Source organism: Narcine bancroftii, chromosome 7 (genome assembly GCF_036971445.1).
Source record: "Narcine bancroftii isolate sNarBan1 chromosome 7, sNarBan1.hap1, whole genome shotgun sequence".
Lineage (NCBI taxonomy): Eukaryota > Metazoa > Chordata > Chondrichthyes > Torpediniformes > Narcinidae > Narcine > Narcine bancroftii.
The window spans coordinates 74,114,670-74,137,870 of record NC_091475.1 but is presented as its reverse complement, the minus strand read 5'-3'; the positions used below and the strand labels follow the sequence as shown (position 1 = coordinate 74,137,870).

The 23,201-nt window shown below is 44.1% G+C and overlaps 1 long non-coding RNA gene across 2 annotated transcripts in view; it reads left to right on the top strand.

Moving 5' to 3' along the window:
* The first annotated feature begins 7,122 nt into the window (after window positions 1-7,122).
* The window catches only part of LOC138739878 (uncharacterized), a 30,340-nt gene continuing 14,261 nt past the window's right edge, over window positions 7,123-23,201 (top strand). Inside the window, exon 1 of one of the 2 annotated variants that reach the window (XR_011342515.1) lies at window positions 7,123-7,266. This is a non-coding gene — a long non-coding RNA (uncharacterized lncRNA). Of the gene's footprint in view, window positions 7,267-17,189; window positions 17,312-23,201 lie in introns of those variants that run through there. The other variant, XR_011342514.1, reaches the window with a different exon arrangement.

Genomic DNA, 23,201 nt, shown 5'->3' with positions numbered 1-23,201 from the left:
TTTTCCACTCATATTCCTACACATTTTTACAGAGCTGCAGCAGCCTAAATCCATAAGAAATGGGCCTAATGAATGCGACATTCCCAGTGACGCGCTCTGACGCGTGATGACACATACTTCTCGCGATGGCAACGCAGGACTTTTAAACCTGCTGCATACCCACATCTCCGCATCACAAAGGTGCGCAGGAGACACAGGGCATTATGGTTCGCTCGCATAAAACTAAGCAAAATAGCAATCTCCTTCGCAATGGTCTGAAAATTGGGAGGCCTTTGCTCTTCTTTCCTGAGGACTTTTTGGTTGCAGGGTTCTGACGTCACTTACGATGTCCGCGTGGTGACCATGTGCATTGGGTGTACGTAGCACGCCTGCGTCAGCGCCCACCCACGTTTGTCAGAGGGTCCACCCACAAACTCCGCAACACAGGAAGGCTGGGTAAAAGTGCCCCTGTGTAAACGACCACATCGGAACACATCGTATGCTATTTTTTTTTGAATAATTCAGCTGTATAAAAATGCCAATTGATGGAAATCAACTTGCAGCATTAAGGGAAGGAAATAAGATTAACAAAGTTGTTCAGGGTGACTCAAAGCATTGAAAGTTATTTTTCTGCATGATTTAATGGTACCATTCTAAGAAATAAACATACCATGCAGATCAAAGGTATTTTTGGGAGATAACACAAACAATAATGAAAGAAACGCATAACAAGGAGCACCCCAAACTGATGAATAATCAGTATTTCATCATGTAATGATTTAATTTTGAATTGAAATACTTAGATTTAGGTTCAGTGAAACTGATCCTCCAGCATTCTATGGAGCAATGGTTTTCAACCTTTTTCTTTCTACTCATATACCACTTTAAGTGTTCCCTATGCCATAGGTGCTCTGTGATTAGTAAGGGATTCCTTAAGGTGGGATGTAGGTGAAAAGAAAAAGTTGAAAACCACTGTTTTCATCGTCCCTCATTGACTCGTTATGTGCATGGTTTCATAACCCCAAAGGAAATGGGCCAATGACCATTTTTCTCAAGCAAAATATTTCAGTAACAATTGGGTCTAGAGCAGTGATTCTCAACCTTCTCTTCCCACTCACGTCCCACCTTAAGTAATCCCTTACGAATCACAGAGCACCGATGGCATAGGGGTTACTTAAAGTGGGACGTGAGTGGGAAGAAAGTGGTTGAGAACCACTGGTATGGAGTGAAATACAAAAGTCTGCAGACGCTGTGATTGTAATGAAACACAGAAAAACTGGAGGAGCTCAATCGATCTCGCATCGTACATAGGATGTAAAGGTATATTACCGACATTTCAGGCTTTCATGGAATAAAGAAGGACAGGAAGTTGTTAGAATAAGGACTGAAGATGGGCAGGGGGAGCAGTCCAGACCAACAAAACATGTTAAATGGATATGATAAGAGAATTGATTTTGGCTTTATGAAAGGATAGAGAGGGAAAAGGGAAAAGAGAGAGAGAGAGAGAGAGAGAGAGAGAGAGAAAAAGAGAGAGCTGGGGAAAAGCGACATTGGGTGGTCTCAGTCTGGCAATTCACGAGACCATGTCAGTAAGGGAATGGGGAATTGGAATGGGTGGTCACTGGTAGATCCACACTATTGTGGCAACATTATCTGTAAAAGCCTAATTTCAAAGTATTGGTACTGAATATATTGGACAGGAAGGTCAGGAAGAGGTCACAGCTCAATTACTCTGGAGACCCAATAGATGCAGGAAAGAGCTTTGCTGCTGATTGATACAGACAGTCAATTAATACTTCAAGAGAAACTGATTTCTTGTTTTTTTCCACCAAGAAGATAGGATAAGGGATTCCCATTTGATGCCTTGTAATCCATGTTGATTCTGTAGTCCCTAGGCACTTTCAAACAGTTAAAAAACCCAAGTGTAAAGATGGAGACTCTCTGTCATTGTGTTGGGGGACTTACCTCCATGAATGTGCCCTGGCTGGCTCCAAGGCGCCGAGTGCAATCCCTCTCAGGGGAAGGGTCAGTGGTGGAGCGTCATCAGCCCGGGTCCCATCTCCCTTATCCCTCTCCGTCCATGACCCCTTTCAGGGCAAGGGCACCCTGCAGGGCCAGTCAGGGCAGGGGAGGCTGGTGGGGGCTGCAGGGAAGCAGAGGCTGAGCCATTAGGGGGCAGCCGGAGCAGGCTGAGTCAGCCAGAGTGGGCACCTCAGCGGGCCACTTCGGCCTTCGGGACTGCTCATCAGCACCAGTGGCTCAAGATGTGGCAGAGCAATGACTGCCTAGCCTACCCATAATCCCCCGCACAGCTGGATCCGTTCTGGGAAAGGCAGAGCAGTTCCAGCTGTGTGGGGGATTATGGGTGATGAAGTCAGCCATTGCGTATAATGTCCTGGCACCACTAGCCACACCTTCAAAAGCCACATCAACGCCCCACCCACCTCCAGGCTGAAAGGGGACATCGGAGCAGGCTTTTGTGGGGCTGCATGAAAAGGTAAGAAATACCTTTTCATTCGGCTTTTAAGGCAGCCTCCGCATATGTAAAGGACGAGGAGGCAGCACGATATCAGTGGAATTTTGAGCAGCTGGAACTACCTGAAGGAAAACATTCACAGTTTAAATGTGTTTTTATCAAGTTAAAGCACTTCAGAATAAATCTTGGTGAAGTTCTGTAGCACGTGTTGTAGAAAATGGTGAGATGTTTATAACATGCCTTATTGAATTAAATACATGTTCAAATAGAATTTAATCATATCATGCAAGTCAAATCATCTGACAAAACAGTCTGGTCCTCAGTGCAAAGCATGTAGACACACAACCAGACATAACACACATGCAGGGCAAGAGTTATATCTGTACAAATAAAAAATACATTGTTGTCTACATATGAGTGTCTCAAATGGTTAGTGTGCAATCATACAGTGAGGAAAAGAGTTGGTCTATAATGATAATTATTTATATTCATTTATTGCTGGATTAACAAATACTTTCAGGATATCTATACATTAAATATTATTATCTTGACAATAGCTCAAAAACCATATCACATTCAAATGCTAACACTTCGTAGTTTCGAACGACAATTGGGTAAAAAAAAATCCAATCAGAATGCTTGAAATAAAGGCGACCAATAGGGAGCAACATTCAGTGACAAGAACTGTTCCCTTCTTTCCTATACAGTGCAGTCGATAAATTGCTTGGATGAATTCATAGAAACTATATCTTTGCCAAATATAAATAAAATTAACTTTTAACATATTGCTTACTGGTGTTCTATCCACCTCAAAATTTGTCAATTTGAGCAGAGGTCACTCAACATGCCACAGAAATTTAAGAGATTACTCTATTGTTTCTTCGAACATAATTTGAGAAGAAGTATGAACAGCCTCTGGAACATGGTTAACCAAAACAGCAGAGCATCAATTTTAATCACACGAATCCAACTACATGCCAGTTTTCCGGTCTGTTGAAGATCTTGTGTTAAACTGCGTCCATCCTGGTGACAAGTGTTTCAGCTGAATCCTGTGAGAATCGGACTGTGCCTCAAAGAGTCCAACTTCTTTTAAACAGTAGAAGATCATGAGATGATTGTAATATATGCCTTGCTGAAAGAGGCAGATGCTTAGAGAATTTAACCATAAAGCTGTTTGAGCTTGAACAAGAGAAAGGAGGCTTTTGAGGATTCTTCCCCGGTCTGGATGAATGCATGCTGCTGAATGTAAAATATGGACCCAGAACAACATCAATTTAAGGAGAAAAAATATTAAATGATTTTACCAGTTAGTCTTATCTAATGCTTGTCATTCTAAACCAATGGTTTAACCCTAACCCTAACCCTAACCTTTTCCTTTCCACCCCCATCCCACCTTAAGTAATCCCTATGCCATCAGTGCTCTGTGATTAGGAAGGGATTGCTTAAGGTGGGATGGGGGTAGAAAGAAAAGGTTTGAAAACCACTGTTTTAATCATCCCTCATTGACTCGTTATGTGCACGAGTTTATAACTCCAAAGGAAATGGGCCAATGACAATTTTTTCAAGCCAAATATTTCAGTGACAATTGGGTCTAGAGCAGGGATTCTCAACCTTCCCTTCCCACCCACAGACCACCTTAAGCAATCCCTTACTAATCACAGAGCACTAAGGGCATAGGGATTACTTAAAGTGTTATGTGAGTGGGAAGAGAAAGGTTGTGAACCATTGTTCTAAACTAATTACACCATGGAGCATTAGAAACACCCAATTATAAACTAATTGCATCAGGTGTCACTTAATTTATATTAAATTACAAAGAACTAATGACAATATATATTTATATCATTCCTTTAATAGGAAAAACATCTCAAAGCACTTCATAAGAAGGTTCTCAATGAATAAACTTTTGCAAATGGATGTAAAACAGAAGACCAAAATGGGAACTCCATGATTGAGTGTCTAGGCAAGGAGAGGCAAAAGATATTAATTAGCGGAATGTAAGGGGGCATGGAGGTGTTATCAACTAGAGGTCACGGAGAAAGGTGGGAGGGGAAAACCATGGTGAGATTTGAAGGCAGAGATGAGAATTTTAAGATTGAAATCTTGTTTAGCCATGTCATAAAATTATATTGGTCAACAAGCACTGGGAAAATGACTGAGCCAGACTCAAAGCAGATTAAGGGAAGGGCATCAGATGTTCTGATGCTTTTAAATTGATCAAGTGTAGAACAAGTGAAAAAGACTACCGATAGGTAGTAAAAGTCAGATCTGGAGTTAACTGAAGCCAAAGCTGAAGGTTACCAGAAGCAGATAAACTGAGGGTGGGGTTTATGATGTAACACAAACCATTTGAAGAGTTGAGATGATTTCAATAGAAATGAAGAAAAATAACAGATTTTACTCATTTTGGTTTGAAGTTTGGGGCTCAGAATACACTGTAGCTTACAAAGAATAGCTTGAACCAAGTTGTATTTCATATTTTGTTTAACACAGATAAAAGTTTAGTATGGTTGGATAGAGAGTGTGCACAGGTAGGTGGCGGGGAAGTGAGGGGAGAACTAGAAAACCTGAAAGGGGAATGGGAAAGAAAAGTCAAGCTAGTTAGCAGAAAGCAGAGAAGTCGATGTTAATTCCATCTGCCTGAACAGATGGAATATAAGGTGCTGTTCTTTGATGTACCATCACAAAAAGCTGTGTAGTGGAACAATCAGGCTTTTAATAGCTAAAGGCTGGAACATTATCAAACAACCATCCACCTCCTTGACTGATCAGAGCAAATGGAAAGGGGTAGGCTGCAAGGGGTTATGGGTAGGATCAGTCACGGGAGGCGTGTCCAGTTGGTATCAGCCAATCACAGTGGTTTACCACGTTCCTCCAATCTATGCATGGCCAGGGTGGGACAGGACATAAGGCCATGGACAGACATGAGAGTGTGACTCAGAATTGAAATGGTTGGCTACTGGGAGTTCTCTGTTGTGGTTGAGGGAGCAGAGGTGCTTAGTGAAGCGATCTGCCAATCTACGACCAGTGTCTTTCATGTAGAGAAGGCCACATAGACAACCACAGTGTCTACAGATTTTTGTGATTGGTTACAATAATGACATATTTTCAATGTTGATGAGAAAATATAAAAACATATGAATTATCTGAGGAGCATCAACCCTGAAATCCTGTTCCTTTAATCAGCAGGCAGAATTTTAAATTTTTTAATTTAGACACCGTAACAGGCCATTTCAGCCCATGAGCCCATGTCACCCAATTACACCTTATAACCTGGGAGGAAACCAGAGCCCCGTGGGGAAACCCATACAGACTCAGGGAGAATGTTCCAACTCCTTACATACAGAGTGGGATTCGAATGCTTGTCCCAACCACTGGCAATATTGCACTAATTACTATGCTAACTGCACCCCCTATAAAGCCGCGATATAATTGATAGTGTGGGATTTTGTTTCCAAGCCTAAGTTTTGTGGTTCTTCTCTGCATGCTATGCTTTGCTTTATGTGCAAGTATTCTCTACCACACCAGCATCACCAGCATGGAGATCCTAATTATGTCTGTTGGCTCTGTTGGAAGGCCGCCCTATTCCCATGCGTACTGCCAGATTCATGAAGCAGACGCTCCATCCGAGCCTTGTCATGGAAGGAGATTTCCAGGCAAACTGAAGAAAAGATTCAAGGATGAGCTCAAAGCTCCTTGGAAGAAATACAATATCCTCTTTGATTTCTGGGAATCCCTGGTACATAACTGCTCCAAATTGTTAAGGAGCACCCTATTGACAGTCTTGAAACCATGCATCGAGAGCACACAGAATTCTGCAGAGATGGTCAGTGTCCAAGTTTCTCTAGAAGTTACTCTTTTGTGTGCTTTGCCACAACACCATTCTGCACCATGTTAAATTGAACAAATGGACTGGCTTGATTATGGATCTGTCCAGAAATATCTTCATGGGTGGACTGATATACTCTGTTTCTGATATCAGTGAACTTCTGTTTGTTGTTTCGGATTTTATGGTTTAGTTTCCATTTGGGAGTACTTCATATTAATTTCCAGCGGAGGAGCCTGGTTTAGATTTAACAAAACCTGGAGAAACTCAATAGGTTGAACAGCATCAGTGGGGAAAAAAGGATTGTTGATGTTTCAGGTCGAGACCTGGCATCAGTACTGAGAATAGAGAGGGAAGATAGCCAGTATAAAGAGAAGAGAGGAAGGGGTGAGACAGGGACAGATAGGCCATAGGTTGCCTGCTCCATCCTATGTCTACCTCATGCAACTGTGATCCTGTCCCATGAATCCACAACTGACTCATTCTCAGTATGGGACGGCACGGATAGCGCGGCGCTGTTACAGTGCCGGTGACTGGCGCCATGGTTCGAATCCCACATTGTCTGTAAAGAGTTTGTAAATTCTCCCCCCCCCCCCCCCCCCCCCACTGTCTGTGTGGGTTTGCTCCAGGTGCTCTAGTTTCCTCTCACCATTAAAAGATTGTAGATCAGCTGGGTGTAATTGGGCAGAAAGGGTTTGTTACCGTGCTATATGCCTAAATTTAATATTGTGCAGTCAAGCAAGACCGTGCTATATGCCTAAATTTAATATTGTGCAGCCAAGCAAGACCGTGCTTTGTCCACAAAATTTTTCTCTGTCTTTTTTACTGCAGTGCTGCAGCTCACCTCCAACAGGCTTCTTGCTGAATTGGAATTAGCTGATTTGGCAAATGGAAATCTCACACCAGAATAATCATTCCAACCTCAGATTAAATGCAGTTTGAAGACAATACTTGCATATGCATCAAGTTGGAGACAGACTTCCAGGTAATTGTCAAATGAGCTTACTGATACTTAATGGGCAATATAGATCATGTCTGCTGAACAAAGGTCCCCCTGCAACCTTGCCTGTGGGGCTGCAATATTTCAGAAACTAAAAAATCTGCAACACTGTACTTAAAAGCAGAGATCACATTCAAGGTTGGCGCAGCGGTTGGTGCAATGCTGTTACAGAGCCAGGGATCGGGGCCGTGGGTTCGAATCCTGCGCTTTCGGTAAGGAGTTTGTACATTCTCCTCGGGTTTTCCCCGGGGGCTGGGGTTTCCTCCCACATTTCAAAATGTACCGAGGATTGTAGGTTAATGGACGGCATGGGCTTGTGGACTGATCGGGTGTGTTACTATTCTGTATGTCTAAATTTACATTTAAAAATTAAATTTAAAGAAATTAAATTTAATATTTTAGGAATCTTCCTCAATGAATGTAGGAAGCTGAGATAATGAGTAATATTACCTTTAGAGTGTCTTTAGATGTCTGAGACAGAAAATTTTGGAAGACAAAATGTATGCACCCAGTTGAAAGCATGGTCTCTTGGGCATTTTTGGTCCTTACCCGACTAAAGACTTCAGAGACAAGGACTGTCTGCTGCAGGCACCTCAAAGCATTGGAGAGGTGTTACCAGCACTTATTCCACAAATTCCTGCAAACTATCTGGCAAGAGAGGTGAACTTCCTGGAGCAACATTCATACCCATTCAGCTCTGACAGGCAAATCAAATACTTGATTCCCTAGCAGGCATTTCATTCCAATGGCAAACAATTACCAAATGGATCAAGGAAAAGATACAAGAATGTCCTCAAATCTTCTTGTAATGGTATGGATTGTGTATGTAAATTGGCTTGGGCTGGCCCACCCCCTTGATGATACTCTTAGCTGGACTCCTCCCCTGAGCCCCAGCCCATAAAGGTAGGGCCACCTCTCCCTTCCTTGCACTTCTCTAACTTGGATCCGGGCCAGCTCAAGTCTTCTGAACAATAAAGCCTATCGTTCCCCTCAGTCTTGGTCCTTGTCATTATTGGGGCAACTGGTAGTGCCCAACACCTCTTTGAAAATATTAAAACCCCAACAGCTCATGCCTTAGTTTGTTCAACATGGAGAAGGATTAGGATGGCACTGATGATCGATCACAAGCATTTTATCAGATGTCCCACAATTAAAGTAGGAGATGCTTACAAGCTTATAAATGAGCCACACATATCAGTCCATTAAGCATCTCCTGACCCAGCCAGTGTAGTCTCCTAGTTCCACATTGGCCTGAGTGGAAGCAAGTTAGCTTTGAACTCAAAGAATTGACTGAGAAATAAATTGAAAAGAGCACATAGAGTTCAGCAGTAGATTTAATAGAATAAGCTGCTGTTTTAAACTCTCTGACAGAGCAGTTACCAGCAATGTTTTTATAATCTTTCAAATTCTGCAATTGCTTCCAACTATGTGTTTTTTTTCCTGCATTGATGTGGTCTCTACAGTTACCTGTGCACTTAATTCAGCCTGTATCGTTGGACGGTTCAGTTTTAATTCATGAAGATCAGTGGGACAAATTGTTTGCTGGTTCTCTGCAAGCCAAGACAAGCACCTTGTTTCAGAGTAAAGACTAAATTACCAACCAAAAAGAAAATATTTTTTGACTGCATTCACTGCCCAATGGATGTCATTGTGAACTAGAGCATAGGGCACGTACACTTCCCTAGCAGCAAATTTGCTGCATCTCATCTAAACCTGGCCATATCTAGGGTGTGGCAGATGGAGCAGAGATCAGGGGCACCACATATGTGGGGGTGGGAGGGGGGGGGGGAAACGCCACTGTCCTCGCTTACCAGCCCAATATCTGAGTCCTTAGCCCATCCCAGGGGTGCAGTGCTGCGCTGCCAGGGCTCACTTGAGCACTCCAAAGCACTGCACCTACCTGGGATCTCATCAGGTTCGCTTTGGGGCCATTCCAGCACGTAAGCGGCACCCGGGGGAAGCTCAATGCGGGATCAATAGGAAAGAATGTCCATCTTCCTTACCCATAAACCCCACATGGCTGGAACCGCTCTGTCAGTGCCAGCCAGGGAAACACAGCTGCGTGGGGGATTATGAGTAGGGAAGATAACCATTTTGCCTATTGATCCCTCATTGAGCCGCTGACACCAACAAGCGGCCCCGAAAGCCAAAGCAGCCTGGTGAGGAGCAGGAGGCCAGGCGGCCGGCAGGGTGGGCTGTCAGTGGGTGGCCGGTGAGCCTGTCCCAGCTGCTCACTGACAGCTCCTCCAGCCGCCTCCAGACCTGCCTACCCTGCTGGTCAACCCCTCATGGCTCTACCGGCCACCCCCTGACAACTCTTCCAGCAGCCCACCCCGGCCGCCCATTGATTGCCTCGTCGGCCACCTGCTGACTACCCCGCTGATCATCTGATGACTGCTAGTTGATTGCTCCATCGGCTCCTGCGACTACCCCGCCGGTCACCCAATGACTGCCCCGCCGACAGTCCGCTGACTGCCTGCGGCCACCCACTGGCTGCTCCATCATCTGCCTGCTGACTGCCCCGTCGACAGCCCACCATGGTTGCCCATGGTTTTCCAATTAGTACCTCACCGAATAAATAATCTGTGAATTGATGGGTATTATTGTTATTAATTTATTTGGACAATGCGTCACATAAAAATAAGATATGCTCATTGATGTTTTATTTAATGGAAGAACAAACTGAACAAAGTAGTCCACTATTGTTTGTTATATATATTAACGATCTGGAAGTAGGGGTGGAGAATTGGATAAGCAAGTTTGCGGATGATACAAAGATTGGTGGTGTTGTGGACAGTGAGGAAGATTACCGTAGATTAAAAGGTGATTTAGGAGGGCTGGAGGTGTGGGCTGAGAAATGGCTGATGGAATTTAATACAGATAAGTGTGAGGTGTTACATTTTGGAAAGGCAAATCTAAATAGGTCATATGCATTAAATGGTAGGCTATTGAGATGTGGAGAGCAACAAAGGGATTTAGGAGTTATGGTAAATAGTACCCTCAAGGCTGATATTCAGGTAGATAGTGTGGTGAAGAAGGCATTTGGAATGTTGGCCTTCATAAATCAGAGTATTGAATTCAAGAGTAGGGAGGTTATGATGAAATTGTACAAGGCATTGGTGAGGCCAAATTTGGAGTACTGTGTACAGTTTTGGTCACCAAATTATAAGAAAGATATAAACAAAATAGAGAGAGTGCAGAGAAGGTTCACAAGAATGTTGACATGATTTCAAGGTTGGTGTTACCGGGAAAGGTTGTGCAGACTAGGGCTTTTTTTTCTGGAGTGTAGAAGATTGAGGGGGGACTTGATAGAGGTGTTTAAGATTTTAAAAGGGACAGACAGAGTAAATGTGGATAGGCTTTTTCAATTAAGAGTGGGGGAGATTCAAACTAGAGGGCATGGTTTAAGATTGAAGGGGAAAAATTATAAGGGGAACATGAGGGGAAATTTCTTTAGGCAAAGGGTGGTAGGGATGTGGAATGAGCTTCCGGCAGACGTGGTCGAGGCGGGATCATTGGTTACATTTAAGGAAAGACTGGATCGTTACATGGATAGGAGGGGACTAGAGGGGTATGGACCGGGTTCTGGTCAGTGGGACTAGGAGGGTGGGAATTTGTTACGGCATGGACTAGTAGGGCCGAACTGGCCTGTTCTGTGCTGTAAGTGGTTATATGGTTATATATAGTTCTAAGTATAGAATAAAATCAAATACATTACTTCGTAGAGTCACAACCTGTATATGGAGCCCAGTACTTACCACTTTACCACTCTTTAAGTCATATGCAAGTGTCATCATTTCCCTTGACTACAGTCAGTTTCTTGAATATAACACTGGCTAAAAGCAACTCATTAAAACATCTTAACTGCATCTGACAGTGTTGATGTCGGGCAGTACTGAAGTGCGCAGTTTCTCAGCAGATTAACAATTCAAATGATCAGGCATAATCCCTTCACAAACAATTTTATTGATTATTGGGTTCTGAGCAGTGTCTGTCTTTCTACAAAGAAGTACGAAACTGACATTTTGCCATCTTTACTCGTTTTCAGTCAGCAAGTTGTCCAGGCAACCAAGGACCTCCCTGCTATCCAGTCGAAGGCAAATGTGCAATTTAAGGGAGAAAGGGGGGGGGGGTCATGAAATAAAACGTTTTGTTGCTTTATTTGTCTGTTTTCAATTGATCAATGATCTTCATTGGAACAGAAGTGGTCTGAAGTGTTCTGCTCTTCAGTGTCAGTTCACACTTTTAATGATTCTATTCCAGCAGATTCATTAGTTCTCATTTACAGCAGTGCAAATACTCATGGCCATAGAACATCAATTACTTGGTTTGGACATTGCCTGTTGCAAAAATCTTCATGACTCAATGGGGCTTCTAATGTTATTGGTTTGACTGTTCCAGTGTAATCCCTCTCTTCTAATGAGAAGTGGCAGCTGTCCTTGGGGAGCAGGGTTTTTGTGAGTCAATCACTTGGCATCTGGCAAGTTTCAAATCGTCTTGAACACTAAGTTATTGGGTCATCCCTCTCACTAAGATGTATGACCTCGCAGACCCTGGTTTGACCTCCTCTTTGCACCCTTGGAAGGAATGGTAAGTGGATGACTGGGTTCTCAATGCTGCATTTCAATCTACTTTACCGAGGGCAGCTGCCGTCAAAGCTGGTCAAGTTTAGAGAGATTTAAAATTTCATCTTCATTATATTGCATCAGAATATTGATTGTAGTGAAGGAACGGTGTTGTATGAGTACCATCATCCTATGGACAGTTGCAGACGATCAAAGTTTTCACAAATGAAGGTCAATTTTAGAAAGTTGAATTTGTAAAGCCAGCTGGAACTCTGGTTCGGGAGAGGTGAACCGCTTTGTGGATTGAGGTGCTGCCTTTTGAATGAAGTGACATCCATTCTACATGATTCACCTGCTCCCCAGACGGCTGCGTGGATTAGAAACATGGTCGTGGATAATGTCTCTGCATGATGTTCAGCACACTATTGGGGTTCGCGAGAGACGCAATGCATCCCCTTCATCAAGAAGACCACTAAAAATCTGAACCATGTGCAACAGCAAGCCTGCTAGAAACTGGTTATGATCGTGACTGAGAGACTTTGCTTCCTTGGGCACATCATCAATAATGAAGTAGGGTTTGAGATAGCCTCGAGGCAGACACATGCAAATGAGGTCACTTCAGCCTTGGACTGCACTAAGCACCCCAACATGTTCAGGAATTATCTCCAAGAACAAGCAGCGGAATGGGGAATTCTGATCTCATGGAACTAATTCAATCAGAATTATCTTTAATCTCAGCCAACATCACCACATCAGATTAGAGGGTTATCTCTTATTACCCTTTGTGGAGCTTGTGCATAGTTTGGCAGTCTCCACTTTACTGACTGAAATATTCCAGGACATACTGAGGTGATGACAGACGACTGTTCTAATGCATGCTCTTTTCTTCCTTTCAGGCTCAGTTCTGTTTATTTCTGTAGTCAAGTACTTCACAGACAGTGAATTGGTTCACTTAAGAAGAAATGTGATTTGTCTTCATGACATGGACGTTTGGTAGCAAAAAGTGGAACCAGGTTCCATTTGAGCGAATCGAAGACCAATAGTGGAGTAAAAGATTCTTAAATAAAAGGAACCCATATTTAACTTAATTGTCATGGGAAAAGATTGGCAGCGTTTAATTTTCTAGATTTTAAAAAAATTGATAAATTTGCTCTCCACCATTTTTCTACGATATATATCTTGCAAAAAAAAAGTCAGGTCAAATCCTAGTAGAAACTCTGCTTCATTCCGAGTGAGAGTCAAAGCAACATATGCATGTTCCCATATTTCCTCATGGCATAGAGGAAGCCATTCTGCCCATCTGCTAGCTTCAGATCAATTCCACCAATCCCATTCCTTGCTACCTATTCTCTCTCACATCTATTATTGATAACTAATGTGGGTTTTTGTTTGGTGTGATTTATCTGTTCATCTGCAGAAAGCGTTTTCAAATTGCAGCTCCCTGGTAGCCCACCTGGGACTAGGGTGAGATGACTGGGTCTCCTGCACCTTTCAAATAGAAGCCTGGCCTACTTGTTAAACCATTAACCCGGCAGTTTAAAGGGGATCCCGCCCCTGCGATGACGTGGTGAGTGACGCATCACGCAGCCACAGGGAATCCCCCTGTTCCCTGTGCTCTTTCTGTCCCCTTTCAGTTTAAAGTTCCAGAGTAACCGGGTGAGCCACTTCCCCTTACAAATAGGCGGAGGAGGACACCTGGGTAAGTTTCACTGGGTCCTTGACCACCCCCGAGGTAGGTCTGGGACCCGGGGAGATTTTGACCGGGCTTGCCCAGGTCAGTCCTTTCAAATAGCCCTGTACCTGGGTCTTCAACCTAGTCAATTGCCTGGTTAATGACACTTTACAAAGCACTTTGGTGCATGTGTATATTGTACAATGTATACTCATTATCATCATTTTCAATATTATTAGCTCTTCTCTGGATTATACTTTGACAACTATCACATTGGCCATTTAACCAATTAACCAAACTAATGGAAGGTTGGGGAAATGGAATACCAAGGGAAACCCATACGCAGAGTGCAAGTGAAAATGCAATGCATGCAGTACCAGAGATCACCGTCGAACCCCATGTGGCTGGACTTGTCAGTCAGCTGCACTGCCTGCTGCGGCCCTCTGCCACTTCTGTTATGCCAAATCCACCTGAAGTTGAGTTCTACTGAAGTCTCATTGTTTCGACATGTCCCTTTCCTTCTCCAAGATGCTGACAAAACAATTGGTAATTCAGACTAACAAGAATAAGCAGCTGCAGTATTGTCAACATCCTCCCAAGAATTATCTTCTACAGAGACATAACAGCATCCAGAACAATTCACACTAGCGCACAGCAGTTGATCCCACGATACAATTTTTGACTTCAGTACGAACCAATCTGTGTGTATTCCATATACAACACATTTTCTGAAGCAATAATAAAATGTGCGGACAAAAATATATCACTGAGGGAAAGGACTTTTGAAAATGTTGACTTTTAATTGGCCCACTTCTTCAATAAATGATCCTGCAAGGTTTGGTATTCCTTACATGACCTGTCATTTTCTTTCATCTTCCATGAAAGACTTTCACGTGACCCTTAATGCCTTCTCACAGAATCAAAGTTTGGTGACAACTCTGTGGAGCAATTTGGTGGCTTTAGTTTTATTAAAGGCCATAAAAATCAAAGTATTATAGACATGGACCCAGAGTACTGAAGAAAGCTACCACAGGTTTTTGAATGCATCTCACTACTTCAACCATGTGTTGCACCATTGATTTTGCTGCCTTGCTGTCACGCAACAGAATATTCCACCCCCCCCCCCCCCCCCCACCCCGATTAATTCTGCTGCCTCTGTCACACTTAGCCAAATCACTTTTGGCTTTCATCTGACTGAGCAGTTTCCCAGTTTAAAACACTAAGTTTGGAGTTAAGTCAATTAAAGGTTTGCCATCTTCTTTTCTCTCCCAGTGTTCACAAACGAGGACGAGGCTCAATTCATCCTTTTCTCTCATCTGCGTAGACTGTAGCGTTGCAACTCCTACTTGGCGAAGGGCATGCCACAAACTTGGCAAGAACATCGACAAAGGAATTTTTTTATTCCCATGGCTGTTGTTTTCCTTTCAGGATTGGGTGCATGCGAATTTACCACATATTAACTGCTTTCAGATCTCGGCTATTTTTTTAATGAAACAAAAAACAGTGATCGTTTTGCAGGTATGAAATATGGTGTTTCTTTCTTGTTCAGTTTTGACCATTCTCCATCTCCGACGGTAACAGACTGACCAGGATAAAAAGCATAGTTTGACCACGAACCTTCAGCATATTTAAATATCTAGAATTGTGTGAAGCAAACAGCAGGGAGGCATTGGGTGAATTACAATGGTCTCATTTCTTCTACAAATGATGCGTTCACTTTCCATGCTGAAAGAAAAGTAAACAGGCATCTGGCCAGGAATCTGCTTATTTCCTCAGTGGTGTAAAAACCAAAATCTTGAGCAATGTTTCTTCAGGCATAGCTTTTCAGTTCAAATTATACAACCGCTTTAGTTAACAACACCTAACAGCGTGAGGCATTAAAGAGAAACTGAATTGATTAACCAAAAGTGTCTAGTTTATGTGAAAAGGAAAGTAAAATGTTATTTTGTCGAATTTAGGCAATTTCAATGAAGATATTATTAATGAATGTGAGCCTCAATATTATTTTAGCCAAATACATTCACTCTTTCATCTAAAAGTACTGCATTCATGATTTATTGATGTTGTCAACCTTCAATTTTGACTGTTAAGAACATAATTAAGATAGTTACACTGGAATTTCAAACCAAATGCAACTCCAGCATCAAGTCACTTGACACCTGATTGGTGGTCTGTACGGTACAAGTTTCAAAATGATTCAATCACTTTTTATGCTGTTTGTCACTAAATGTAATGGTAAGAAGTGAATGAATGACAGAGAAATCCAACATTCCCATCTGTTGGATGGATTTCCAGCACTTGTTGCAACGCTAAAAGGCCAAAGAGATAGTATTTATAAAACACCAATTCAATGTTCTCAAACTTGCATGTAAAAGGTTCTAGCTCCTCTCGCTCCACTTATGCTTTTTAGACTGCAGGCGTGTAATGGCACCATCAAGGATTTTTGCTGCCACGCAGGCAGTCTAGAAAGGAATGCGCAGAAATTCCTGCCCCGCGATTTATCCTGCAGGACTCCGACAACTTTTCGGAGGAAGCCTGCAGTGTAAATCGTACTGGAAACATTGGTTCAATGGTCATCCACTCTGCTGCATGTCCAACCCACAGTCCCCGGGACTGTTGCACTCAGGGACTTGCAGTCTAAAAAGGTGCCCAGTGTGAATGGCCACATGGGCAGTAATTATGTTAATTTTTTTCAACGACATTGCAGTCTGTGAACACGTGAATAACATCAAGTTCATCTCCAAGGTTTTGTATATGTCTCAACTACAAGATACATTTCAGTTTCTGGCACAGGAAGGAGCTGTTACCTTCTGAACAACAATTACTGATCTATGACAAAAAAAATCCTTAATTTAGGCAAGCACACAGATGAGCTCAGGCACATCTTCAGATCATCAATGTTTTATTGATGTCAAATTTTTGCACATATAAATATTAGACTGTGGTGATGACGGCCTTACCTAACTTTTTCCCTCAGACTGCTATTAAATTCATGTAGTCATCCTCATCTAAGCCTCTCCAAATCAAAGCAACTTCTTGCCACTGCTCTGGGTGCCCAGATGACTCAAATTCTCTGAAAAAGGTGGGGTGGTGGGGAGGTTAAAAACACAATGCTGGAGAAACTTAGCAGGTCAAACCATACTTTATACAGCGAAGATAAAGATACATAACCAATTCTTTTGGCTTGAGCCCTTCATCAAAGGATGAAAAACATGTGGGCAGATACTTGAATGAAATGGTGGGGGTGGAGGGAAGGAGAAGGGGGTGGAGCACAGTCCCACAGGCAGGAGATAATAGGTGGGTAAGTGAGGGAGGGCACAGCTGGAGGCAGGAGGAGGAGGGATGGCTCTGGGAATGGAGAGGGAAAGGGGTGGAGATCTGGAGGAAGGAAGTCAAAGGGAAGAGAGGGAGAATGGGTAGGAGGCTAGCAGAAACTGTTAATGCCATCCAGTTGGAGAGTGCCCAGAAGGAAAATTACTCCTCCAATTTACAGGTGGTACTTGGTGGGACAGTACCCAAGGCCATGGATGGAATGTGAGTATGAAGTGGGCGTGTAGCAAGCTGCACTGATCTGCAAGTGAACCGGTTCTTGGAGGTGCAGGCTTGCACTGGGCTGACCTCACAATGGTCCCATTGGGAGGAGGGAGGTGCAAAGGATCATGAGGGCTGTGCTGATAAGTTCTTGGAGAGTTCCAGTAAAGTCATTCGGTTGGTTCAGCTCACTCACAGCTTTCGCATGGTTTCTCTTTCACTCACTGGACAGCACACTAACAACAAGTGCATAATTGAAGAGGTTGGTCACTGGGAGATCCCTGTCACTGATGTGAACAAAGCGAAGGTGCTCAGTGAATGGTCGGTGTGGGGGAACAGAGAGTAAAGGGAGGGGTGGGGGGAGGAGAGAGAGAGAGAGAAAGTGTGCATGTGGGTGTATGTCGGTGTGTGGGGGTATGTTGGTGTATGGGTGTGTGTACATGTGTGTGTTGGTGGGTGTGGTTGTGTGTCTGTGGTTTTGTGTGTCTGTGTGTGGGTGTGGTTGTGTGTGGTTATGTGTATGTGTGTTTGTGTGGTTATATGTGTGTGTATGTGACACAAGAGAAACTTGTCCGTGAACTACTCTTTGCAGATGATGCCGCTTTAGTTGCCCATTCAGAGCCAGCTCTTCAGCGCTTGACGTCCTGCTTTGCGGAAACTGCCAAAATGTTTGGCCTGGAAGTCAGCCTGAAGAAAACTGAGGTCCTCCATCAGCCAGCTCCCCACCATGACTACCAGCCCCCCCACATCTCCATCGGGCACACAAAACTCAAAACGGTCAACCAGTTTACCTATCTCGGCTGCACCATTTCATCAGATGCAAGGATCGACAATGAGATAGACAACAGACTCGCCAAGGCAAATAGCGCCTTTGGAAGACTACACAAAAGAGTCTGGAAAAACAACCAACTGAAAAACCTCACAAAGATAAGCGTATACAGAGCCGTTGTCATACCCACACTCCTGTTCGACTCCGAATCATGGGTCCTCTACCGGCACCACCTACGGCTCCTAGAACGCTTCCACCAGCGTTGTCTCCGCTCCATCCTCAACATCCATTGGAGCGCTCACACCCCTAACGTCGAGGTACTCGAGATGGCAGAGGTCGACAGCATCGAGTCCACGCTGCTGAAGATCCAGCTGCGATGGATGGGTCACGTCTCCAGAATGGAGGACCATCGCCTTCCCAAGATCGTATTATATGGCGAGCTCTCCACTGGCCACCGTGACAGAGGTGCACCAAAGAAAAGGTACAAGGACTGCCTAAAGAAATCTCTTGGTGCCTGCCACATTGACCACCGCCAGTGGGCTGATAACGCCTCAAACCGTGCATCTTGGCGCCTCACAGTTTGGCGGGCAGCAGCCTCCTTTGAAGAAGACCGCAGAGCCCACCTCACTGACAAAAGGCAAAGGAGGAAAAACCCAACACCCAACCCCAACCAACCAATTTTCCCTTGCAACCGCTGCAATCGTGTCTGCCTGTCCCGCATCGGACTGGTCAGCCACAAACGAGCCTGCAGCTGACGTGGACTTTTTACCCCCTCCATAAATCTTCGTCCGCGAAGCCAAGCCAAAGAAGAAAAGAAAGATGTGTGTGTGTGGTTATATGTGTGTGTGTGTTTGTGTGTATGTGTGTGTGTGTTTGTGTATGTGTGTGGTTATGTGTGTGTGTAGGAGATCTGATAAAGAGAGAAGGAGGGAGGAACAGGAAACATAAATAAATCTACCAATTTTAATCTGTGAGATTGATATATTTGATCTTCAAAATCATAAATCCTGAAAGACTACAGTCTTTCAGACTTCAGACTTCAGGTTTGTAAGGGATTTCCACTCTCTGATTAAACTCCAATGGCTTCTTAAACCAAGGTTGACACCATTCGTCATTGCACTTATAATGTATTTCTTATCAACCAACATTGCACTAGGTCATATTTTTTGCCATCACTTTCCTTTTTGAAATTTTTTTACATAATAGGCAAATTTTAAATCCAATGGTCATTGGGCTTGAGTACAAGAGCGATGTAAAGGTTTGGTATAATTCTCTGAGGCCAACTGTCAAAGGCTGTTACTTCACGTATTTTGACAGAACCTCCCATCTCGTAGGGAGAACTTTGCAAGGTTGACTTCGCCATGTTGAATTTGGTGCGGTGCCGGTCGATTTGGCCGATTTTTATCTTTCTCTGTTTCAGTGTTTCTATAGTAATCCAGCTAAAAGGCTAGTGAGGCGACATCAGCCATTATTTGGGAATTACCCATATTGGTGAGACCAGAGTTATAACTCAGGACATGCTGTGTAAGGACAGGTGATTTCCTCCCCTGTAGGTTTCTCAACAATACTTGGTTTATATGATGCTCTGGTTGGCTTGTCATCATCAACATTAATGACTAAGCTTGATTTTTTTAAAATTTTAAATCACCTGCTGAATTATAATTTCACAGTTGTCTTGGTGAGACGAGAATTCAGAGCCAGGGTTCTGGATTACCTCAAAATGTAGAGATTTTTAAATATACTGGTGTTCCAAGAGCAGAAAACACTGATTTGTTATAGCCGATGATCCTCTCATATGAAGTCTTCGGGGTACATTTATTTTTTTAAATTTAGACACATAGCTCAGTAACAAGTTCTTTCAACCCATGAGCACGCGCCGCCCATTTGCAAACAATTAACCTACGCCCCTGGTATGTTTTTAATGGGTGGCAGGGAACTGGAGCCCTCGGGATAAATCCACGCAGATACGGGGAGAACATGCAAGCTCCTCACAGACAGCGCAGGGTTCAAACCCCGGTCCCGATCGCTGGCGCTACAACAGCATTGCGCTAACTGCAACACCAATTGGGCCACCTCCTCTACTATAAAAACCCACCTACTCAGATTGAGTGCTGCTATGTTCTCTACCAGGGGTCCAGCATAAGCTCCTGCCTTTCTTGCACCACCGAGAAGCAGCGGGCCATAAACCTAGCTTAACTGTTATCTTCCACTGGTGTTTCCCATACTGAAAGCCTTAAAACATCTCCATTCCTCATAATAAAGGCCTCACAGCCCTTCATTTCTTTCTGGAATAGAATGAACCAATCCCCATCCACCACCACCCTCCTCTGGCTGGCAGAACTTGTCTTTGCCTTCAATAATTTGACTCATCCCACTTTCTCCAGGTTAAAGGGATGGCCATGGACCCAGCTTTACCTGCCATTTTGTTGGCTACGTGGAGCAATCCATGCTACAAGCCTAAACAGGCTCTCCCTCAACTCTCCCTCCACTACATCGATGATGACTTTGGTGCTGCATCATGAACCCATGTTGAGCTCGTTGACTTCTTCCACTTTGGTACCAACTTCCACCCTGATCTCAAATTCACTTGGTCCATCTCTAGCAACAGTCTTCCTTTCCTCGATCTCTCTCTGTCTCCATCTCAGGGGACAAACTCACGACAGACATCTTCTACAAACCCACCAACTTCCACAGCTGCCTTGACTACTCATCTTTCCACCCTGTCACCTGTAAGGATTCCATTTCATTCTCTCAATTGCTCCATCTCCATTGCATGTGCACTCAGGATGAGGACTTCCATGGGAGATTATCAGAGATGTCCTCCTTCTTCAAACAATATGGGTTTCCCTCTACCATCATCAACTCGACCCTCACCCATTACCCTCACATCTGCCCTGGCCCCCTCCACCCCCACACATATCAAGGACAGGATTCCTCTTGTCCTCGCCTACCAACCCACTAGCGTCCACTTCCAACAAATCCTTCTCGTCTATTTCCACCACCTACGACATGATCCCACCACTTAACACATCTTCCCTTCTTCATCTTCTGCAGGGATTGCTCTCTCCGTGTCTCCCTCATCCATTTCTACCTCCCCACTAATCATCCTCTTAGGACCTATCCCTGTGAGTGCAGAAGATGGTCCATTTGCACCTCCTCCCTCACTACCATTTGGGGCCCCAAACAGTCCTTTCGAGTGAAGCAACTTTTCACTTGTGAATCTGGAGAGGATCGTCTACTGCATCCACTGCTCCCACTGTGGTCTCCCCTATATCGGAGAGACTGGACGCAGACTGGGAGATCACTTTGTTCAGCACCTCGGCTCTGGATCTCCCAGTGGCTACTCATTTCAATTCTCCATCCCATTCCCTTGCTGATGTGTCTGTCCAGACTGAGACCACGCATAAATTGGAGGAACAACACTTCATTTTATGTCCAACTGGATGACATTAATATAGACTTCTCTGGCTTTCGTTAAACCACCCACTCCCAACACGCCCTGCTTCCCCTGTCGTCTCTCCATTCTCTGCCTCCTTTTGCACAGAAATTATAAATTCTACCTAGTTCCTTAACCAATTAACACCATTAGTTGGTCTGGATTCCTCCCCCATTATTTGAATTATGAGACTTTCTGATATATCCTGCTTCTGCTTTTTCTGATTTTTCCTTGAAGGCCCTAAGCATCAGCAATATATCTTTGTTTCCTATAGATGCTGAAAAGACCAGCTGAGTTCCTCTAGCAATTCAGTGTGTGATGCACCATCAATAACCACAAAAGACTAGAGTTTTGAAACTGATAGGCTTTTATTAACTATAGATTGGAACAGCCCTCAACCTCATTGACTGATCAAGGCTGAGTGGGATAGGGAGCAGGCAAAGGGCTATGGGTAGGATTGGTCTTGGGAGGCATGTCCAGACGGCAACAGCCAACCATAGTATAATGGTGGTTTATCACATTCACCCCTCCATTTTAAGAAGAGTCCTGCCGGGCGAGAAAAAAATATGAGGCAAATATATATATATTTTACAGATTAAGTCTGTCCCGGGGTCTCCGTCCGGTGTGACAAAGGTTATTGTGGAGGGGCTACAGTCTGTCCATTTGGACACTGGCACAGGTCCCAGGGGATAGAGCGTCCAGCAGCTTGTTAGGTTTGCCAGGCCAGTAGAGGATGTCGTAGTTGTAAGTGAACAACTCGATTCTCCACCTGAGGATCTTATTGTTCTTGATTTTGCCCCTCTATTTAGTATCAAACATGAATGCAATGGCTCACTGATCCGTGAGGAGGGTGAATCATTTTCCCACGTGGTAGTACCCCCAGTGGTGTACTGACTCCACCATGGCCTGGGCCTCCTTCTCGATGGAGGAGTGGTGAATTTTAGGGCTCTAGTGGGTGTGTGAGAAAAAGGTGACAGGCAGCCAGGGCAAAGTTGGACTCATTGCTCTCTACTTGGAATGGTGTGGACTCATCAATGGTATACATGGTTGCCTTGGCGATGTGGTCTCTGATACGTTGAAATGCAACTTGGGCAGGGGAATGTGGTGGCTTTGACCAATGGGAGAATCTTGTCTGCATAGTTGGGGACCATTGAGTGTAAGAAGAACCCAAGGCATCTCTTCAGTGCTTTGAGAGTGTGGGAGAGATAGCTCCAGCAATGGACGCATATGGTCATGACCGGGGCCAATAATGCCATTCTTGATCATGCAGCCAAGGATGGCTGGACATGCTGTATGGAAAACACATTTGTCCTCATTATAAGTAAGATTCATCCTCCAATTTAATTAAGAACTCTTCGTCTGTCCTCATAAACATGAATTCATCAGAGAACTGCAAAGAAGATCCTTGGGTGGGGGATCTGAGCAAATTAATAGCTATTTCACTCAAGGCAGAGGTAGAAAAACACACACATTTTAGAACGTTGTCCATTCATCTATGATTTTAGCCAAACAAATTATATTTTTAAAGACCTTCAAATTTTCTCAAGACTTTAGAAATTATTTTACTTATTTAGCAACGTGCATAATGTCCAGAGATGGCAGCGCTGCTGGAGTTGCTGCAGCGGCAACGCTGCCACAGGTGCAGAGCCGCGGGGAGAGGAGATGTAGCACTCCTGTGGGATCCAATGCCCAGTCGACTCCGCACAGGCTTTGAGTGGCCTCTTGAGGGAGCCGACAGTGGTCTTAGTTGAAATCCTGTGACTGTGGGCCTGCACTCAAGATGGTGGCACCTATTAATCAGCAGCAGGTCATGAGGGGCTGCAGAAGGCAGGGAAGTGGAGCACTGGACAGAGCACCAGAGGATGGGAAGATCACTCCCCCCCATCTGAGAAGAGGAATCGGAATAGACAACCCGCGGGGATGGTCACCACAGCAGTGGGCCAGTGC